The following is a 16,249-nucleotide window of genomic DNA, read 5'->3' as shown; positions in this document are numbered from 1 at the left end:
GCGCTGGGCGAGGCTCGCCCAGGCCAGAGCAGCCTCTCGGCCGGGGCTCTGCGCTATCGCGCCTGGGCGCAGAGCTGGAGCTCCGCCGCTCTGGCAGCTCGCTCGGTCCTTCCCAGGAACAGGCCCGCAACCCCTCTCTTCTCTCCGGCGTGCTGGGAACCGGGCTTCCAGGCCTGGGCACAGAGCCCTTGCCCGGAGCTCTCTGCTCAGGGACTGGTTCCCCTGCGCTGGGGCTGTGCTCTCCCTAGCCCAAACGCACCGGGGAAGGCCCCAAACCACATCCACACGACTCTACGCTGGGGGAGAGCTCCAGGGAAGCCCAGTCTGGGCAGGCGCTTTCTGGGCACAAACGGAGGATCCCTCTGGCTGTGGTGCTGCCTCCCCCAGCCAGGGGCGCTGGGACCCTGATTCCCTCCGCCCAGCGCTTCGTCTGGGCGGCCAAGCAACCGCTTGGGAAGGCAGCCCTGGGCGCTCTCTTTGCCTGACAAAGAGCTCTGCTTGCGGGAGGCTTTGGCAGTTTGCACACCCCCGGCCCCTGAGCCTTCTGCAAAGAGGCCTGGCTCCTAGGTCCAAAGGGAAGGCCAGAGCGGAGCTGAGGCCAGCCAGGCGCCAGTCACGTCTCCCACACCCCCGCAGCCTGCTCCTTCCCGGGCGAGAACGCTAGAAGCTGGGAAGCGCTGGGCGAGGCTCGCCCAGGCCAGAGCAGCCTCTCGGCCGGGGCTCTGCGCTATCGCGCCTGGGCGCAGAGCTGGAGCTCCGCCGCTCTGGCAGCTCGCTCGGTCCTTCCCAGGAACAGGCCTGCAACCCCTCTCTTCTCTCCGGCGTGCTGGGAACCGGGCTTCCAGGCCTGGGCACAGAGCCCTTGCCCGGAGCTCTCTGCTCAGGGACTGGTTCCCCTGCGCTGGGGCTGTGCTCTCCCTAGCCCAAACGCACCGGGGAAGGCCCCAAACCACATCCACACGACTCTACGCTGGGGGAGAGCTCCAGGGAAGCCCAGTCTGGGCAGGCGCTTTCTGGGCACAAACGGAGGATCCCTCTGGCTGTGGTGCTGCCTCCCCCAGCCAGGGGCGCTGGGACCCTGATTCCCTCCGCCCAGCGCTTCGTCTGGGCGGCCAAGCAACCGCTTGGGAAGGCAGCCCTGGGCGCTCTCTTTGCCTGACAAAGAGCTCTGCTTGCGGGAGGCTTTGGCAGTTTGCACACCCCCGGCCCCTGAGCCTTCTGCAAAGAGGCCTGGCTCCTAGGTCCAAAGGGAAGGCCAGAGCGGAGCTGAGGCCAGCCAGGCGCCAGTCACGTCTCCCACACTCCCGCAGCCTGCTCCTTCCCGGGCGAGAACGCGAGAAGCTGGGAAGCGCTGGGCGAGGCTCGCCCAGGCCAGAGCAGCCTCTCGGCCGGGGCTCTGCGCTATCGCGCCTGGGCGCAGAGCTGGAGCTCCGCCGCTCTGGCAGCTCGCTCGGTCCTTCCCAGGAACAGGCCCGCAACCCCTCTCTTCTCTCCGGCGTGCTGGGAACCGGGCTTCCAGGCCTGGGCACAGAGCCCTTGCCCGGAGCTCTCTGCTCAGGGACTGGTTCCCCTGCGCTGGGGCTGTGCTCTCCCTAGCCCAAACGCACCGGGGAAGGCCCCAAACCACATCCACACGACTCTACGCTGGGGGAGAGCTCCAGGGAAGCCCAGTCTGGGCAGGCGCTTTCTGGGCACAAACGGAGGATCCCTCTGGCTGTGGTGCTGCCTCCCCCAGCCAGGGGCGCTGGGACCCTGATTCCCTCCGCCCAGCGCTTCGTCTGGGCGGCCAAGCAACCGCTTGGGAAGGCAGCCCTGGGCGCTCTCTTTGCCTGACAAAGAGCTCTGCTTGCGGGAGGCTTTGGCAGTTTGCACACCCCCGGCCCCTGAGCCTTCTGCAAAGAGGCCTGGCTCCTAGGTCCAAAGGGAAGGCCAGAGCGGAGCTGAGGCCAGCCAGGCGCCAGTCACGTCTCCCACACTCCCGCAGCCTGCTCCTTCCCGGGCGAGAACGCTAGAAGCTGGGAAGCGCTGGGCGAGGCTCGCCCAGGCCAGAGCAGCCTCTCGGCCGGGGCTCTGCGCTATCGCGCCTGGGCGCAGAGCTGGAGCTCCGCCGCTCTGGCAGCTCGCTCGGTCCTTCCCAGTAACAGGCCCGCAACCCCTCTCTTCTCTCCGGCGTGCTGGGAACCGGGCTTCCAGGCCTGGGCACAGAGCCCTTGCCCGGAGCTCTCTGCTCAGGGACTGGTTCCCCTGCGCTGGGGCTGTGCTCTCCCTAGCCCAAACGCACCGGGGAAGGCCCCAAACCACATCCACACGACTCTACGCTGGGGGAGAGCTCCAGGGAAGCCCAGTCTGGGCAGGCGCTTTCTGGGCACAAACGGAGGATCCCTCTGGCTGTGGTGCTGCCTCCCCCAGCCAGGGGCGCTGGGACCCTGATTCCCTCCGCCCAGCGCTTCGTCTGGGCGGCCAAGCAACCGCTTGGGAAGGCAGCCCTGGGCGCTCTCTTTGCCTGACAAAGAGCTCTGCTTGCGGGAGGCTTTGGCAGTTTGCACACCCCCGGCCCCTGAGCCTTCTGCAAAGAGGCCTGGCTCCTAGGTCCAAAGGGAAGGCCAGAGCGGAGCTGAGGCCAGCCAGGCGCCAGTCACGTCTCCCACACTCCCGCAGCCTGCTCCTTCCCGGGCGAGAACGCTAGAAGCTGGGAAGCGCTGGGCGAGGCTCGCCCAGGCCAGAGCAGCCTCTCGGCCGGGGCTCTGCGCTATCGCGCCTGGGCGCAGAGCTGGAGCTCCGCCGCTCTGGCAGCTCGCTCGGTCCTTCCCAGGAACAGGCCCGCAACCCCTCTCTTCTCTCCGGCGTGCTGGGAACCGGGCTTCCAGGCCTGGGCACAGAGCCCTTGCCCGGAGCTCTCTGCTCAGGGACTGGTTCCCCTGCGCTGGGGCTGTGCTCTCCCTAGCCCAAACGCACCGGGGAAGGCCCCAAACCACATCCACACGACTCTACGCTGGGGGAGAGCTCCAGGGAAGCCCAGTCTGGGCAGGTGCTTTCTGGGCACAAACGGAGGATCCCTCTGGCTGTGGTGCTGCCTCCCCCAGCCAGGGGCGCTGGGACCCTGATTCCCTCCGCCCAGCGCTTCGTCTGGGCGGCCAAGCAACCGCTTGGGAAGGCAGCCCTGGGCGCTCTCTTTGCCTGACAAAGAGCTCTGCTTGCGGGAGGCTTTGGCAGTTTGCACACCCCCGGCCCCTGAGCCTTCTGCAAAGAGGCCTGGCTCCTAGGTCCAAAGGGAAGGCCAGAGCGGAGCTGAGGCCAGCCAGGCGCCAGTCACGTCTCCCACACTCCCGCAGCCTGCTCCTTCCCGGGCGAGAAGGCGAGAAGCTGGGAAGCGCTGGGCGAGGCTCGCCCAGGCCAGAGCAGCCTCTCGGCCGGGGCTCTGCGCTATCGCGCCTGGGCGCAGAGCTGGAGCTCCGCCGCTCTGGCAGCTCGCTCGGTCCTTCCCAGGAACAGGCCCGCAACCCCTCTCTTCTCTCCGGCGTGCTGGGAACCGGGCTTCCAGGCCTGGGCACAGAGCCCTTGCCCGGAGCTCTCTGCTCAGGGACTGGTTCCCCTGCGCTGGGGCTGTGCTCTCCCTAGCCCAAACGCACCGGGGAAGGCCCCAAACCACATCCACACGACTCTACGCTGGGGGAGAGCTCCAGGGAAGCCCAGTCTGGGCAGGCGCTTTCTGGGCACAAACGGAGGATCCCTCTGGCTGTGGTGCTGCCTCCCCCAGCCAGGGGCGCTGGGACCCTGATTCCCTCCGCCCAGCGCTTCGTCTGGGCGGCCAAGCAACCGCTTGGGAAGGCAGCCCTGGGCGCTCTCTTTGCCTGACAAAGAGCTCTGCTTGCGGGAGGCTTTGGCAGTTTGCACACCCCCGGCCCCTGAGCCTTCTGCAAAGAGGCCTGGCTCCTAGGTCCAAAGGGAAGGCCAGAGCGGAGCTGAGGCCAGCCAGGCGCCAGTCACGTCTCCCACACTTCCGCAGCCTGCTCCTTCCCGGGCGAGAAGGCGAGAAGCTGGGAAGCGCTGGGCGAGGCTCGCCCAGGCCAGAGCAGCCTCTCGGCCGGGGCTCTGCGCTATCGCGCCTGGGCGCAGAGCTGGAGCTCCGCCGCTCTGGCAGCTCGCTCGGTCCTTCCCAGGAACAGGCCCGCAACCCCTCTCTTCTCTCCGGCGTGCTGGGAACCGGGCTTCCAGGCCTGGGCACAGAGCCCTTGCCCGGAGCTCTCTGCTCAGGGACTGGTTCCCCTGCGCTGGGGCTGTGCTCTCCCTAGCCCAAACGCACCGGGGAAGGCCCCAAACCACATCCACACGACTCTACGCTGGGGGAGAGCTCCAGGGAAGCCCAGTCTGGGCAGGCGCTTTCTGGGCACAAACGGAGGATCCCTCTGGCTGTGGTGCTGCCTCCCCCAGCCAGGGGCGCTGGGACCCTGATTCCCTCCGCCCAGCGCTTCGTCTGGGCGGCCAAGCAACCGCTTGGGAAGGCAGCCCTGGGCGCTCTCTTTGCCTGACAAAGAGCTCTGCTTGCGGGAGGCTTTGGCAGTTTGCACACCCCCGGCCCCTGAGCCTTCTGCAAAGAGGCCTGGCTCCTAGGTCCAAAGGGAAGGCCAGAGCGGAGCTGAGGCCAGCCAGGCGCCAGTCACGTCTCCCACACCCCCGCAGCCTGCTCCTTCCCGGGCGAGAACGCTAGAAGCTGGGAAGCGCTGGGCGAGGCTCGCCCAGGCCAGAGCAGCCTCTCGGCCGGGGCTCTGCGCTATCGCGCCTGGGCGCAGAGCTGGAGCTCCGCCGCTCTGGCAGCTCGCTCGGTCCTTCCCAGGAACAGGCCTGCAACCCCTCTCTTCTCTCCGGCGTGCTGGGAACCGGGCTTCCAGGCCTGGGCACAGAGCCCTTGCCCGGAGCTCTCTGCTCAGGGACTGGTTCCCCTGCGCTGGGGCTGTGCTCTCCCTAGCCCAAACGCACCGGGGAAGGCCCCAAACCACATCCACACGACTCTACGCTGGGGGAGAGCTCCAGGGAAGCCCAGTCTGGGCAGGCGCTTTCTGGGCACAAACGGAGGATCCCTCTGGCTGTGGTGCTGCCTCCCCCAGCCAGGGGCGCTGGGACCCTGATTCCCTCCGCCCAGCGCTTCGTCTGGGCGGCCAAGCAACCGCTTGGGAAGGCAGCCCTGGGCGCTCTCTTTGCCTGACAAAGAGCTCTGCTTGCGGGAGGCTTTGGCAGTTTGCACACCCCCGGCCCCTGAGCCTTCTGCAAAGAGGCCTGGCTCCTAGGTCCAAAGGGAAGGCCAGAGCGGAGCTGAGGCCAGCCAGGCGCCAGTCACGTCTCCCACACTCCCGCAGCCTGCTCCTTCCCGGGCGAGAACGCGAGAAGCTGGGAAGCGCTGGGCGAGGCTCGCCCAGGCCAGAGCAGCCTCTCGGCCGGGGCTCTGCGCTATCGCGCCTGGGCGCAGAGCTGGAGCTCCGCCGCTCTGGCAGCTCGCTCGGTCCTTCCCAGGAACAGGCCCGCAACCCCTCTCTTCTCTCCGGCGTGCTGGGAACCGGGCTTCCAGGCCTGGGCACAGAGCCCTTGCCCGGAGCTCTCTGCTCAGGGACTGGTTCCCCTGCGCTGGGGCTGTGCTCTCCCTAGCCCAAACGCACCGGGGAAGGCCCCAAACCACATCCACACGACTCTACGCTGGGGGAGAGCTCCAGGGAAGCCCAGTCTGGGCAGGCGCTTTCTGGGCACAAACGGAGGATCCCTCTGGCTGTGGTGCTGCCTCCCCCAGCCAGGGGCGCTGGGACCCTGATTCCCTCCGCCCAGCGCTTCGTCTGGGCGGCCAAGCAACCGCTTGGGAAGGCAGCCCTGGGCGCTCTCTTTGCCTGACAAAGAGCTCTGCTTGCGGGAGGCTTTGGCAGTTTGCACACCCCCGGCCCCTGAGCCTTCTGCAAAGAGGCCTGGCTCCTAGGTCCAAAGGGAAGGCCAGAGCGGAGCTGAGGCCAGCCAGGCGCCAGTCACGTCTCCCACACTTCCGCAGCCTGCTCCTTCCCGGGCGAGAAGGCGAGAAGCTGGGAAGCGCTGGGCGAGGCTCGCCCAGGCCAGAGCACCCTCTCGGCCGGGGCTCTGCGCTATCGCGCCTGGGCGCAGAGCTGGAGCTCCGCCGCTCTGGCAGCTCGCTCGGTCCTTCCCAGGAACAGGCCCGCAACCCCTCTCTTCTCTCCGGCGTGCTGGGAACCGGGCTTCCAGGCCTGGGCACAGAGCCCTTGCCCGGAGCTCTCTGCTCAGGGACTGGTTCCCCTGCGCTGGGGCTGTGCTCTCCCTAGCCCAAACGCACCGGGGAAGGCCCCAAACCACATCCACACGACTCTACGCTGGGGGAGAGCTCCAGGGAAGCCCAGTCTGGGCAGGCGCTTTCTGGGCACAAACGGAGGATCCCTCTGGCTGTGGTGCTGCCTCCCCCAGCCAGGGGCGCTGGGACCCTGATTCCCTCCGCCCAGCGCTTCGTCTGGGCGGCCAAGCAACCGCTTGGGAAGGCAGCCCTGGGCGCTCTCTTTGCCTGACAAAGAGCTCTGCTTGCGGGAGGCTTTGGCAGTTTGCACACCCCCGGCCCCTGAGCCTTCTGCAAAGAGGCCTGGCTCCTAGGTCCAAAGGGAAGGCCAGAGCGGAGCTGAGGCCAGCCAGGCGCCAGTCACGTCTCCCACACCCCCGCAGCCTGCTCCTTCCCGGGCGAGAACGCGAGAAGCTGGGAAGCGCTGGGCGAGGCTCGCCCAGGCCAGAGCAGCCTCTCGGCCGGGGCTCTGCGCTATCGCGCCTGGGCGCAGAGCTGGAGCTCCGCCGCTCTGGCAGCTCGCTCGGTCCTTCCCAGTAACAGGCCCGCAACCCCTCTCTTCTCTCCGGCGTGCTGGGAACCGGGCTTCCAGGCCTGGGCACAGAGCCCTTGCCCGGAGCTCTCTGCTCAGGGACTGGTTCCCCTGCGCTGGGGCTGTGCTCTCCCTAGCCCAAACGCACCGGGGAAGGCCCCAAACCACATCCACACGACTCTACGCTGGGGGAGAGCTCCAGGGAAGCCCAGTCTGGGCAGGCGCTTTCTGGGCACAAACGGAGGATCCCTCTGGCTGTGGTGCTGCCTCCCCCAGCCAGGGGCGCTGGGACCCTGATTCCCTCCGCCCAGCGCTTCGTCTGGGCGGCCAAGCAACCGCTTGGGAAGGCAGCCCTGGGCGCTCTCTTTGCCTGACAAAGAGCTCTGCTTGCGGGAGGCTTTGGCAGTTTGCACACCCCCGGCCCCTGAGCCTTCTGCAAAGAGGCCTGGCTCCTAGGTCCAAAGGGAAGGCCAGAGCGGAGCTGAGGCCAGCCAGGCGCCAGTCACGTCTCCCACACCCCCGCAGCCTGCTCCTTCCCGGGCGAGAACGCTAGAAGCTGGGAAGCGCTGGGCGAGGCTCGCCCAGGCCAGAGCAGCCTCTCGGCCGGGGCTCTGCGCTATCGCGCCTGGGCGCAGAGCTGGAGCTCCGCCGCTCTGGCAGCTCGCTCGGTCCTTCCCAGGAACAGGCCCGCAACCCCTCTCTTCTCTCCGGCGTGCTGGGAACCGGGCTTCCAGGCCTGGGCACAGAGCCCTTGCCCGGAGCTCTCTGCTCAGGGACTGGTTCCCCTGCGCTGGGGCTGTGCTCTCCCTAGCCCAAACGCACCGGGGAAGGCCCCAAACCACATCCACACGACTCTACGCTGGGGGAGAGCTCCAGGGAAGCCCAGTCTGGGCAGGCGCTTTCTGGGCACAAACGGAGGATCCCTCTGGCTGTGGTGCTGCCTCCCCCAGCCAGGGGCGCTGGGACCCTGATTCCCTCCGCCCAGCGCTTCGTCTGGGCGGCCAAGCAACCGCTTGGGAAGGCAGCCCTGGGCGCTCTCTTTGCCTGACAAAGAGCTCTGCTTGCGGGAGGCTTTGGCAGTTTGCACACCCCCGGCCCCTGAGCCTTCTGCAAAGAGGCCTGGCTCCTAGGTCCAAAGGGAAGGCCAGAGCGGAGCTGAGGCCAGCCAGGCGCCAGTCACGTCTCCCACACCCCCGCAGCCTGCTCCTTCCCGGGCGAGAACGCGAGAAGCTGGGAAGCGCTGGGCGAGGCTCGCCCAGGCCAGAGCAGCCTCTCGGCCGGGGCTCTGCGCTATCGCGCCTGGGCGCAGAGCTGGAGCTCCGCCGCTCTGGCAGCTCGCTCGGTCCTTCCCAGTAACAGGCCCGCAACCCCTCTCTTCTCTCCGGCGTGCTGGGAACCGGGCTTCCAGGCCTGGGCACAGAGCCCTTGCCCGGAGCTCTCTGCTCAGGGACTGGTTCCCCTGCGCTGGGGCTGTGCTCTCCCTAGCCCAAACGCACCGGGGAAGGCCCCAAACCACATCCACACGACTCTACGCTGGGGGAGAGCTCCAGGGAAGCCCAGTCTGGGCAGGCGCTTTCTGGGCACAAACGGAGGATCCCTCTGGCTGTGGTGCTGCCTCCCCCAGCCAGGGGCGCTGGGACCCTGATTCCCTCCGCCCAGCGCTTCGTCTGGGCGGCCAAGCAACCGCTTGGGAAGGCAGCCCTGGGCGCTCTCTTTGCCTGACAAAGAGCTCTGCTTGCGGGAGGCTTTGGCAGTTTGCACACCCCCGGCCCCTGAGCCTTCTGCAAAGAGGCCTGGCTCCTAGGTCCAAAGGGAAGGCCAGAGCGGAGCTGAGGCCAGCCAGGCGCCAGTCACGTCTCCCACACTCCCGCAGCCTGCTCCTTCCCGGGCGAGAACGCGAGAAGCTGGGAAGCGCTGGGCGAGGCTCGCCCAGGCCAGAGCAGCCTCTCGGCCGGGGCTCTGCGCTATCGCGCCTGGGCGCAGAGCTGGAGCTCCGCCGCTCTGGCAGCTCGCTCGGTCCTTCCCAGGAACAGGCCCGCAACCCCTCTCTTCTCTCCGGCGTGCTGGGAACCGGGCTTCCAGGCCTGGGCACAGAGCCCTTGCCCGGAGCTCTCTGCTCAGGGACTGGTTCCCCTGCGCTGGGGCTGTGCTCTCCCTAGCCCAAACGCACCGGGGAAGGCCCCAAACCACATCCACACGACTCTACGCTGGGGGAGAGCTCCAGGGAAGCCCAGTCTGGGCAGGCGCTTTCTGGGCACAAACGGAGGATCCCTCTGGCTGTGGTGCTGCCTCCCCCAGCCAGGGGCGCTGGGACCCTGATTCCCTCCGCCCAGCGCTTCGTCTGGGCGGCCAAGCAACCGCTTGGGAAGGCAGCCCTGGGCGCTCTCTTTGCCTGACAAAGAGCTCTGCTTGCGGGAGGCTTTGGCAGTTTGCACACCCCCGGCCCCTGAGCCTTCTGCAAAGAGGCCTGGCTCCTAGGTCCAAAGGGAAGGCCAGAGCGGAGCTGAGGCCAGCCAGGCGCCAGTCACGTCTCCCACACTCCCGCAGCCTGCTCCTTCCCGGGCGAGAAGGCGAGAAGCTGGGAAGCGCTGGGCGAGGCTCGCCCAGGCCAGAGCAGCCTCTCGGCCGGGGCTCTGCGCTATCGCGCCTGGGCGCAGAGCTGGAGCTCCGCCGCTCTGGCAGCTCGCTCGGTCCTTCCCAGTAACAGGCCCGCAACCCCTCTCTTCTCTCCGGCGTGCTGGGAACCGGGCTTCCAGGCCTGGGCACAGAGCCCTTGCCCGGAGCTCTCTGCTCAGGGACTGGTTCCCCTGCGCTGGGGCTGTGCTCTCCCTAGCCCAAACGCACCGGGGAAGGCCCCAAACCACATCCACACGACTCTACGCTGGGGGAGAGCTCCAGGGAAGCCCAGTCTGGGCAGGCGCTTTCTGGGCACAAACGGAGGATCCCTCTGGCTGTGGTGCTGCCTCCCCCAGCCAGGGGCGCTGGGACCCTGATTCCCTCCGCCCAGCGCTTCGTCTGGGCGGCCAAGCAACCGCTTGGGAAGGCAGCCCTGGGCGCTCTCTTTGCCTGACAAAGAGCTCTGCTTGCGGGAGGCTTTGGCAGTTTGCACACCCCCGGCCCCTGAGCCTTCTGCAAAGAGGCCTGGCTCCTAGGTCCAAAGGGAAGGCCAGAGCGGAGCTGAGGCCAGCCAGGCGCCAGTCACGTCTCCCACACCCCCGCAGCCTGCTCCTTCCCGGGCGAGAACGCTAGAAGCTGGGAAGCGCTGGGCGAGGCTCGCCCAGGCCAGAGCAGCCTCTCGGCCGGGGCTCTGCGCTATCGCGCCTGGGCGCAGAGCTGGAGCTCCGCCGCTCTGGCAGCTCGCTCGGTCCTTCCCAGTAACAGGCCCGCAACCCCTCTCTTCTCTCCGGCGTGCTGGGAACCGGGCTTCCAGGCCTGGGCACAGAGCCCTTGCCCGGAGCTCTCTGCTCAGGGACTGGTTCCCCTGCGCTGGGGCTGTGCTCTCCCTAGCCCAAACGCACCGGGGAAGGCCCCAAACCACATCCACACGACTCTACGCTGGGGGAGAGCTCCAGGGAAGCCCAGTCTGGGCAGGCGCTTTCTGGGCACAAACGGAGGATCCCTCTGGCTGTGGTGCTGCCTCCCCCAGCCAGGGGCGCTGGGACCCTGATTCCCTCCGCCCAGCGCTTCGTCTGGGCGGCCAAGCAACCGCTTGGGAAGGCAGCCCTGGGCGCTCTCTTTGCCTGACAAAGAGCTCTGCTTGCGGGAGGCTTTGGCAGTTTGCACACCCCCGGCCCCTGAGCCTTCTGCAAAGAGGCCTGGCTCCTAGGTCCAAAGGGAAGGCCAGAGCGGAGCTGAGGCCAGCCAGGCGCCAGTCACGTCTCCCACACTCCCGCAGCCTGCTCCTTCCCGGGCGAGAACGCTAGAAGCTGGGAAGCGCTGGGCGAGGCTCGCCCAGGCCAGAGCAGCCTCTCGGCCGGGGCTCTGCGCTATCGCGCCTGGGCGCAGAGCTGGAGCTCCGCCGCTCTGGCAGCTCGCTCGGTCCTTCCCAGTAACAGGCCCGCAACCCCTCTCTTCTCTCCGGCGTGCTGGGAACCGGGCTTCCAGGCCTGGGCACAGAGCCCTTGCCCGGAGCTCTCTGCTCAGGGACTGGTTCCCCTGCGCTGGGGCTGTGCTCTCCCTAGCCCAAACGCACCGGGGAAGGCCCCAAACCACATCCACACGACTCTACGCTGGGGGAGAGCTCCAGGGAAGCCCAGTCTGGGCAGGCGCTTTCTGGGCACAAACGGAGGATCCCTCTGGCTGTGGTGCTGCCTCCCCCAGCCAGGGGCGCTGGGACCCTGATTCCCTCCGCCCAGCGCTTCGTCTGGGCGGCCAAGCAACCGCTTGGGAAGGCAGCCCTGGGCGCTCTCTTTGCCTGACAAAGAGCTCTGCTTGCGGGAGGCTTTGGCAGTTTGCACACCCCCGGCCCCTGAGCCTTCTGCAAAGAGGCCTGGCTCCTAGGTCCAAAGGGAAGGCCAGAGCGGAGCTGAGGCCAGCCAGGCGCCAGTCACGTCTCCCACACCCCCGCAGCCTGCTCCTTCCCGGGCGAGAACGCTAGAAGCTGGGAAGCGCTGGGCGAGGCTCGCCCAGGCCAGAGCAGCCTCTCGGTCGGGGCTCTGCGCTATCGCGCCTGGGCGCAGAGCTGGAGCTCCGCCGCTCTGGCAGCTCGCTCGGTCCTTCCCAGTAACAGGCCCGCAACCCCTCTCTTCTCTCCGGCGTGCTGGGAACCGGGCTTCCAGGCCTGGGCACAGAGCCCTTGCCCGGAGCTCTCTGCTCAGGGACTGGTTCCCCTGCGCTGGGGCTGTGCTCTCCCTAGCCCAAACGCACCGGGGAAGGCCCCAAACCACATCCACACGACTCTACGCTGGGGGAGAGCTCCAGGGAAGCCCAGTCTGGGCAGGCGCTTTCTGGGCACAAACGGAGGATCCCTCTGGCTGTGGTGCTGCCTCCCCCAGCCAGGGGCGCTGGGACCCTGATTCCCTCCGCCCAGCGCTTCGTCTGGGCGGCCAAGCAACCGCTTGGGAAGGCAGCCCTGGGCGCTCTCTTTGCCTGACAAAGAGCTCTGCTTGCGGGAGGCTTTGGCAGTTTGCACACCCCCGGCCCCTGAGCCTTCTGCAAAGAGGCCTGGCTCCTAGGTCCAAAGGGAAGGCCAGAGCGGAGCTGAGGCCAGCCAGGCGCCAGTCACGTCTCCCACACTCCCGCAGCCTGCTCCTTCCCGGGCGAGAAGGCGAGAAGCTGGGAAGCGCTGGGCGAGGCTCGCCCAGGCCAGAGCAGCCTCTCGGCCGGGGCTCTGCGCTATCGCGCCTGGGCGCAGAGCTGGAGCTCCGCCGCTCTGGCAGCTCGCTCGGTCCTTCCCAGGAACAGGCCCGCAACCCCTCTCTTCTCTCCGGCGTGCTGGGAACCGGGCTTCCAGGCCTGGGCACAGAGCCCTTGCCCGGAGCTCTCTGCTCAGGGACTGGTTCCCCTGCGCTGGGGCTGTGCTCTCCCTAGCCCAAACGCACCGGGGAAGGCCCCAAACCACATCCACACGACTCTACGCTGGGGGAGAGCTCCAGGGAAGCCCAGTCTGGGCAGGCGCTTTCTGGGCACAAACGGAGGATCCCTCTGGCTGTGGTGCTGCCTCCCCCAGCCAGGGGCGCTGGGACCCTGATTCCCTCCGCCCAGCGCTTCGTCTGGGCGGCCAAGCAACCGCTTGGGAAGGCAGCCCTGGGCGCTCTCTTTGCCTGACAAAGAGCTCTGCTTGCGGGAGGCTTTGGCAGTTTGCACACCCCCGGCCCCTGAGCCTTCTGCAAAGAGGCCTGGCTCCTAGGTCCAAAGGGAAGGCCAGAGCGGAGCTGAGGCCAGCCAGGCGCCAGTCACGTCTCCCACACTTCCGCAGCCTGCTCCTTCCCGGGCGAGAAGGCGAGAAGCTGGGAAGCGCTGGGCGAGGCTCGCCCAGGCCAGAGCAGCCTCTCGGCCGGGGCTCTGCGCTATCGCGCCTGGGCGCAGAGCTGGAGCTCCGCCGCTCTGGCAGCTCGCTCGGTCCTTCCCAGGAACAGGCCCGCAACCCCTCTCTTCTCTCCGGCGTGCTGGGAACCGGGCTTCCAGGCCTGGGCACAGAGCCCTTGCCCGGAGCTCTCTGCTCAGGGACTGGTTCCCCTGCGCTGGGGCTGTGCTCTCCCTAGCCCAAACGCACCGGGGAAGGCCCCAAACCACATCCACACGACTCTACGCTGGGGGAGAGCTCCAGGGAAGCCCAGTCTGGGCAGGCGCTTTCTGGGCACAAACGGAGGATCCCTCTGGCTGTGGTGCTGCCTCCCCCAGCCAGGGGCGCTGGGACCCTGATTCCCTCCGCCCAGCGCTTCGTCTGGGCGGCCAAGCAACCGCTTGGGAAGGCAGCCCTGGGCGCTCTCTTTGCCTGACAAAGAGCTCTGCTTGCGGGAGGCTTTGGCAGTTTGCACACCCCCGGCCCCTGAGCCTTCTGCAAAGAGGCCTGGCTCCTAGGTCCAAAGGGAAGGCCAGAGCGGAGCTGAGGCCAGCCAGGCGCCAGTCACGTCTCCCACACCCCCGCAGCCTGCTCCTTCCCGGGCGAGAACGCGAGAAGCTGGGAAGCGCTGGGCGAGGCTCGCCCAGGCCAGAGCAGCCTCTCGGCCGGGGCTCTGCGCTATCGCGCCTGGGCGCAGAGCTGGAGCTCCGCCGCTCTGGCAGCTCGCTCGGTCCTTCCCAGTAACAGGCCCGCAACCCCTCTCTTCTCTCCGGCGTGCTGGGAACCGGGCTTCCAGGCCTGGGCACAGAGCCCTTGCCCGGAGCTCTCTGCTCAGGGACTGGTTCCCCTGCGCTGGGGCTGTGCTCTCCCTAGCCCAAACGCACCGGGGAAGGCCCCAAACCACATCCACACGACTCTACGCTGGGGGAGAGCTCCAGGGAAGCCCAGTCTGGGCAGGCGCTTTCTGGGCACAAACGGAGGATCCCTCTGGCTGTGGTGCTGCCTCCCCCAGCCAGGGGCGCTGGGACCCTGATTCCCTCCGCCCAGCGCTTCGTCTGGGCGGCCAAGCAACCGCTTGGGAAGGCAGCCCTGGGCGCTCTCTTTGCCTGACAAAGAGCTCTGCTTGCGGGAGGCTTTGGCAGTTTGCACACCCCCGGCCCCTGAGCCTTCTGCAAAGAGGCCTGGCTCCTAGGTCCAAAGGGAAGGCCAGAGCGGAGCTGAGGCCAGCCAGGCGCCAGTCACGTCTCCCACACCCCCGCAGCCTGCTCCTTCCCGGGCGAGAACGCGAGAAGCTGGGAAGCGCTGGGCGAGGCTCGCCCAGGCCAGAGCAGCCTCTCGGCCGGGGCTCTGCGCTATCGCGCCTGGGCGCAGAGCTGGAGCTCCGCCGCTCTGGCAGCTCGCTCGGTCCTTCCCAGGAACAGGCCCGCAACCCCTCTCTTCTCTCCGGCGTGCTGGGAACCGGGCTTCCAGGCCTGGGCACAGAGCCCTTGCCCGGAGCTCTCTGCTCAGGGACTGGTTCCCCTGCGCTGGGGCTGTGCTCTCCCTAGCCCAAACGCACCGGGGAAGGCCCCAAACCACATCCACACGACTCTACGCTGGGGGAGAGCTCCAGGGAAGCCCAGTCTGGGCAGGCGCTTTCTGGGCACAAACGGAGGATCCCTCTGGCTGTGGTGCTGCCTCCCCCAGCCAGGGGCGCTGGGACCCTGATTCCCTCCGCCCAGCGCTTCGTCTGGGCGGCCAAGCAACCGCTTGGGAAGGCAGCCCTGGGCGCTCTCTTTGCCTGACAAAGAGCTCTGCTTGCGGGAGGCTTTGGCAGTTTGCACACCCCCGGCCCCTGAGCCTTCTGCAAAGAGGCCTGGCTCCTAGGTCCAAAGGGAAGGCCAGAGCGGAGCTGAGGCCAGCCAGGCGCCAGTCACGTCTCCCACACTCCCGCAGCCTGCTCCTTCCCGGGCGAGAACGCGAGAAGCTGGGAAGCGCTGGGCGAGGCTCGCCCAGGCCAGAGCAGCCTCTCGGCCGGGGCTCTGCGCTATCGCGCCTGGGCGCAGAGCTGGAGCTCCGCCGCTCTGGCAGCTCGCTCGGTCCTTCCCAGTAACAGGCCCGCAACCCCTCTCTTCTCTCCGGCGTGCTGGGAACCGGGCTTCCAGGCCTGGGCACAGAGCCCTTGCCCGGAGCTCTCTGCTCAGGGACTGGTTCCCCTGTGCTGGGGCTGTGCTCTCCCTAGCCCAAACGCACCGGGGAAGGCCCCAAACCACATCCACACGACTCTACGCTGGGGGAGAGCTCCAGGGAAGCCCAGTCTGGGCAGGCGCTTTCTGGGCACAAACGGAGGATCCCTCTGGCTGTGGTGCTGCCTCCCCCAGCCAGGGGCGCTGGGACCCTGATTCCCTCCGCCCAGCGCTTCGTCTGGGCGGCCAAGCAACCGCTTGGGAAGGCAGCCCTGGGCGCTCTCTTTGCCTGACAAAGAGCTCTGCTTGCGGGAGGCTTTGGCAGTTTGCACACCCCCGGCCCCTGAGCCTTCTGCAAAGAGGCCTGGCTCCTAGGTCCAAAGGGAAGGCCAGAGCGGAGCTGAGGCCAGCCAGGCGCCAGTCACGTCTCCCACACTCCCGCAGCCTGCTCCTTCCCGGGCGAGAACGCTAGAAGCTGGGAAGCGCTGGGCGAGGCTCGCCCAGGCCAGAGCAGCCTCTCGGCCGGGGCTCTGCGCTATCGCGCCTGGGCGCAGAGCTGGAGCTCCGCCGCTCTGGCAGCTCGCTCGGTCCTTCCCAGTAACAGGCCCGCAACCCCTCTCTTCTCTCCGGCGTGCTGGGAACCGGGCTTCCAGGCCTGGGCACAGAGCCCTTGCCCGGAGCTCTCTGCTCAGGGACTGGTTCCCCTGCGCTGGGGCTGTGCTCTCCCTAGCCCAAACGCACCGGGGAAGGCCCCAAACCACATCCACACGACTCTACGCTGGGGGAGAGCTCCAGGGAAGCCCAGTCTGGGCAGGCGCTTTCTGGGCACAAACGGAGGATCCCTCTGGCTGTGGTGCTGCCTCCCCCAGCCAGGGGCGCTGGGACCCTGATTCCCTCCACCCAGCGCTTCGTCTGGGCGGCCAAGCAACCGCTTGGGAAGGCAGCCCTGGGCGCTCTCTTTGCCTGACAAAGAGCTCTGCTTGCGGGAGGCTTTGGCAGTTTGCACACCCCCGGCCCCTGAGCCTTCTGCAAAGAGGCCTGGCTCCTAGGTCCAAAGGGAAGGCCAGAGCGGAGCTGAGGCCAGCCAGGCGCCAGTCACGTCTCCCACACTCCCGCAGCCTGCTCCTTCCCGGGCGAGAACGCGAGAAGCTGGGAAGCGCTGGGCGAGGCTCGCCCAGGCCAGAGCAGCCTCTCGGCCGGGGCTCTGCGCTATCGCGCCTGGGCGCAGA

Source organism: Bubalus kerabau, chromosome 2 (genome assembly GCF_029407905.1).
Source record: "Bubalus kerabau isolate K-KA32 ecotype Philippines breed swamp buffalo chromosome 2, PCC_UOA_SB_1v2, whole genome shotgun sequence".
Lineage (NCBI taxonomy): Eukaryota > Metazoa > Chordata > Mammalia > Artiodactyla > Bovidae > Bubalus > Bubalus kerabau.
This window is presented reverse-complemented; position numbering follows the sequence as displayed.